The sequence below is a fragment of the Salvelinus sp. IW2-2015 genome, unplaced genomic scaffold (genome assembly GCF_002910315.2).
Source record: "Salvelinus sp. IW2-2015 unplaced genomic scaffold, ASM291031v2 Un_scaffold1930, whole genome shotgun sequence".
Taxonomy (NCBI): Eukaryota; Metazoa; Chordata; class Actinopteri; order Salmoniformes; family Salmonidae; genus Salvelinus; species Salvelinus sp. IW2-2015.
The window spans coordinates 103,897-109,496 of NW_019943288.1; the positions used below are offsets into that span (position 1 = coordinate 103,897).

General features: G+C 43.7%; 1 long non-coding RNA gene across 1 annotated transcript; it reads left to right on the plus strand.

Annotated features, from left to right (window-relative positions):
• Nucleotides 1–3,941: 3,941 nt before the first annotated feature.
• On the plus strand, nt 3,942–4,884 carry LOC139024834 (uncharacterized). The gene is made up of 2 exons (XR_011476201.1): nt 3,942–4,045; nt 4,745–4,884. It is a non-coding gene; the product is annotated as an uncharacterized lncRNA (long non-coding RNA).
• The last annotated feature ends 716 nt before the right edge of the window (nt 4,885–5,600 follow it).

The window sequence follows — 5,600 nt, forward strand, 5'->3', positions numbered from 1 at the left end:
GCTGGTGGTCTGTCTTTATTCTCATCCCTTGCTGGTGGTCTGTCTTTATTCTCATCCCTTGCTGGTGGTCTGTCTTTATTCTCATCCCTTGCTGGATCTTTCGATCAAAGGATATTTACAAGAGAGATTGAGTTTGAGAGACTAGGAGTTTTGTGCGCACATGAGTGTGTGTGGGGGGAGCTGTTTTTCTTTCCTCTGAGACTTAATCACACTTCCCTCTCTCCTCTCAGTATGGGGTACCACCTCCTCCATCACGCGAAGCTGTCAAATAGGAAGAATAGTACTTTATTTTTTATATCCATCCGTTACTACAGAAACCTTCTCTGTTGTCAACAGGCAGGCCACGCACACAGACACACCACTCCAAGTGCAGCACTACCTAGAGTTATCTAGGGTTAAGAGCATTGCTGAAAGCAGTAACTATCTATATCCATGGCTCCATATCTGTGTTGCCCAGTCTGGGATTAGAATCAGCAGTCTTACAGCTACAGTACAGGGTTTATTTATTATTAACTCGCCTCACTGTCTATCTCTCCTCTCTCCAAATATGTATATGGAAATGGAGGGTGTGTGAAAAAGGAGAGGGGAGAGAATAAAATGAGAGATGGAGAGAAAGAGATACATTTAGAGACAAAGAGAGAGAGAGAGAGATCTTAGTGGTGTTAAATATTGAAGACCTTTGTCTTGTTGTGTTGCATGGTTATGTAACCGCTGTGTGTGTGTGTGTGTGACACAGGGATCTGAAAGGGAATCACCTACCGGACCTTCTCCATCTATCCTTCTCTCCTTTCCTCCATCTCTCCTTCTCTCCTTTCCTCCATCTCTCCCTCTCTTCTCCACAGAAGCATACCTCATTAAGTCAAAACAGACATCCTGTTCCTCCTATTTGTTTTAATGAGACCCTCCATTCCTCAGTCTTCATAGATCTAGAACAGTCAGCTTGAGGCCCTATGGAGCTCAGTCACCCCACTTCACTGCAGCCCGGTCCATACGCTGCACACACAGTGGTGTTGGTATTCCACAGACCGTGGCCTAAACCCCTGCAGAGGTTTGTAGTGTACAGACCGAGCCATTACACAGCATGGGCCTCACACTCATAGACTAGAGATAGGGGGGTACAGTGGCAGACAGTCAGTCAGACACAGAAATATTAATGAATGATACAAACTCCTCAAACACACAAAAGGGGTCTCATTTGCAAGCTGTACTTGCAGGGGAATGGAAAATGAGACCCCTTTTGTGTGTTTGAGGAGTTTGTATCATTCATTAATATTTCTGTGTCTGTGGTGTGTTTGTGCGTGCGTACATGTGTCTGCGTGTGAGAATGTATGTGTGTACTTGAGTACGATGGTACAAGGATACTACTAATTCTGCAACAGTTGACGCTGCACACACTCTCTCGGAGACAGACTTGTCCTGGTTTTTCCTCAGACCCACAATAACAGCTAGGTCTTATTCTGACTTGGCTGGTTTTGTCACGATCGTCGTAATAACATTCAGACTAAAGCGCAGCGTGAAATCGGTTCGACATTTTATTAGAAGTGAACCGCACAAAAAACAATAAAGAGCAAACGACACGTGAAGCTATGGAGTGCTCACAGGCAACTACACATAAACAAGATCCCACAAAACACAGTGGGGAAATGGCTGCCTAAATATGATCCCCAATCAGAGACAACGATAAACAGCTGCCTCTGATTGGGAACCATACCAGGCCAACAGAAATAAAACAACCTAGATTACACACCCTAGTCACACCCCAACCTAACCAAAATAGAGAATAAAAAGGCTCTTTATGGTCAGGGCGTGACAGGTTTTTTCTCAGACCCACAATAACAGCTGGGTCTTACAGTCTGACTTGGCCTGATTTTTCCTCAGACCCACAATAACAGCTGGGTGTTAGAAGCTGCTAGGTTTCTCCCTTCCACTAATGGAATTGAGGAAGTGGAAATATGTTCCGCAGGGAGATAAGTGGTGTGATGATACTGTCTGTTTTCATTGGCTTGATAAAAGAGCGAATATGAATATTATTCTGGGAAATGTGGAAGATTGGCATGTCTTCGTTTGAGACACCTCCCGCGCGCACACTTGATATGATTGACTTGGTGTCTTTGATAGTGGTTCTGAGAGGTGGAACTTCAATGAAAAAATTACAGCTTAGCAGGTCGCCTTAACAGAATCGGTTAGCAAAACTGTGTGTGTGTGTGTGTGTTTGTTGGCTGACAAGACCAAACTGCATCACTGATCTATTTATCAGAAGGGCTCTTACAGGTACTGTAATCAGTGGTAGGAGCTTAGAGACACGACTTAAACTGATATAACTCTGTCGTCTCTCTCTCAACCTCTTCTCCATTATCTCACTCTTCCCTCTGGCCTTGTTCTCTCGGTCTCTTCTCTCCCTCTCTTCTTGCCTCCTTCCGTCTCTCTCTCCTCTTCTCCCTCTCTTGCCTCCTCTCTCACTTCTCCTCTCTTGCCCTGCTTCTCTCTCTTCACTCTCCCTCTCTTGCCCCTGCTCTCTTTCTCACTGCTCCCTCAATGAGTGGTGGAACGTGGAGAAAGGAGAGCCTCCAGACCGTTACCCGACAGGACCAATCTGAAGAAGGATCACTTGTACCTGACTTCTGCACCTTTCGTCACCATCGACAATATCGGAATCCTCTCTATCATCTCTGGAAAGGGGAATGAGAAGTTGAGGGCATGAGCGCATTAGTCTAAAGTGGTTTCGCTATATAGCGCATTAGTCTAAAGGGTTTAAGTGGTTTCTTATATGCTGCATTAGTGCTATTAGGGGGCGTATCAATAATGGAAATAGTTCTCTCTCCTCTCCTTGCATTGATCTGAAAGCCGAGACAGGTGAGAGCCAATGTCCGTTAGTCATCTCCCATGTTGCTTTAGCCTGCGTTCTCAAGATCAGAGTAGGTGAAGAACAGGAGATCTGCTAAAGGGAAAAATTCATCATTCTACTGTCTGCTTCTTTCAGCAGTCATAACAGTCACAACAAATATGTATATCCTGAAAAATGAACTATTATGCTTTTCTTATTGTATCAGGGACCATAGACAAAAGGCATTTTGATTCTTTCTGCACTGGGTAAATTGCATGCAATATGGACAGATTTTCTTATGCTCTTTTTAACTAGGAAAATCTATATGTGTCTTATATAATTTAAATTGGGTTATTATTTATCGTGGTTTGGTTGTCGGTTGTGTGTGTTTGGTGGTTTTGGCTTTTGTGGCTTGGTGGTTGGGGTGGGTGTTGTGGGTTTCTTTGTTGTGGGGTTGGGTGTGAGGGGTGGGCTGTGGGGTGTGGGTGTGGTGGTGTGTTGTTGTGTGGTGTCGGCGCGGTGTTTGGTTTGTTGTGGGGTGTGGGGGGTGTGGGGGTGTGTTGTCTGTGAAGAGTCACCGAGGAGTCTGATGTTGGTTGTGGGTGTGTGCTTTCTTAGTGGCAGTGAGTGGTTGTGCAAACAGTGAATTTGGGTTTTTTGGTATTTCTGTGTGCGGCAATTGAGGTCTTTGGCTTTGTCGATGTGCTCGGTTGGGAGGACTGTGTTTCTGCGATATTTGGGTCAGTGTGATTTGTGGTGGTTCTGTGCGTTCCTGTTAGGTTATTCCAGAGTAGTTCGTAGGTGTAGTGGTTGTGTCGTGTGTTGTGTCGCTTGTTGGAAGTGTTTGCGGGGTGTGGGTGTTGGTGGTTGCGGGAGGGGCTTCGAGTGTCGATTGGAGAGAGCGTGTGGCTTATAACGCTAAAGGTGTGTGCGGTTCGAATCTCTGAGGGCGCGTACGGGGGGGGAAAGAAGTCTAGCTTCTAATTTTTTTTATGGTGCCTTTCCAGCATACTAGTGTGTTTTTGTGTGGGCTTTGGGGATCCGTAGTTATCCTTAGCGGTCCGTTGTTAAGTCGGCTTGTGCTGTGATAGAGGCATCTTGTGTGACTGAAGAACTGTAAAATGTACAAATGTAACGGTCTAAACCTGTGTATTTGGACTAACTAAAGCCTTAAAGATGGAGTCCGCAGTATGGGGAAGCCTACCCACCACTTTTTTTGTTGTTGTTGTCCGGGCTGAGGAACGTCACACAGCATGGTAAAACTAATAGCAGGACATATTGTGCTCTTCTATCGCGCATGCACTGATGTCTGAGAGGGAAACTGTTGGTCGTTTGCAGTAACTTCTTTGTTGTTGTAATATCACAAACGGACATGGCAGTTTCACCATTAAGGATCCAGCTTGAATGTTTTAAGGGGACATATACTAAGTAAAATGTGGGAAAGGAAAGGTCCAGATGATAGGGAACCAGCTCAGTCTCAAGTCAGATCTAGACGTTCATCCATGTTTCTCAAACGTCACATTTCAAAGTGTTTAAGGTTAAGTCCAGGCATTAACTCCATATTCTTAAGGCTGATTTGTTAAGGTAAGGGATAAGGTTTGGGTTAGGCTTAACTTTCTATTGCTGTATTCGAAATTGCAACCTTTGGAATCAGAGGGAGATGCTTCCGCCCATCCACCATCCCTGTCCACAACGCCCTAGCAAAACCCAAACCTTATTGAAGATAACAGCGCTCACTGTTGCCCCCTAGTGGCTGGTTTCCACGTCATTTCCCAACATCTTCAGACTTGGATGGACGTCGAATACTGACTTGTATTACGGGTGACCTGGCTGGTTTGCAATGTTATCAACAAATCAGGTTATTGCCATAAATGCATAAAAAATGTGTATTGGTTCAGCCCACTTTCTAGAGCCAATGAGTAATTCAAACCTTGACCAAAGGCATTTGTCAGAATAGCATCTGTCGACTATGTTTACTATCAAGTTCAATACTGTTTCGGACATTTTCTACACTAAATGTATCAATAGAGCCTGTTTTTTTTTTGTACAAGTCCTTTTTTTATTGTAAATATCTTGCTTTCATACATTTTGTTTTCTTATTACTACTGAGCCACGCTCTAGTGAGCGTTGTAGGAAGGCACTATGATTTTTCTCTTGTGGTCTGTATCAAGGACATGGCCTTGTTCCAATACTTTGACAATGCGTCCTTCCTTCCATCATTGCTTGACTTCATCTCTGATCTGATGCTGTTGAATAGCTGACCGATTGCTTCCACTTCATGGCTGACAATCCAGAGTCATTTAAAATCTGTGATTATTGAAGGGAAGGCTGTGATTTCAAAGTATTCAATCTGGGCCTTGTTTTTGATGTCAGAACATGTGCTCTTACCTATTGGTGCTTTGAACTCAGTGTGCAAGTAAATCATCAGAGGAGGTCTCTCCCTGTCAATCAAATCTGTGAAGTCTTGAGGTGATCTCAGGACATGAATACTGTTATGGTAAAGTGCTTGTGTGTGGTCTGTAATGTATAATACCTTAGAGAATAAAACATTCTATGACAGCAGGTGGCTTACATACTCCTCTTAATTTATCATTAAATAATTTGATGTTCACTGTCCAGAGCATAGTGTAGTATTTGATCGACACTGATCAAAAAACCGCAACATGGTCGCATGTTTCATGAGCTGAAATAAAACATTCCTGAAATTTTCCATACGCACAAAAAGCTTATTTCTTTAACAAATTTGTTTACATACTTTTCTGTGAGCATTTCTCCT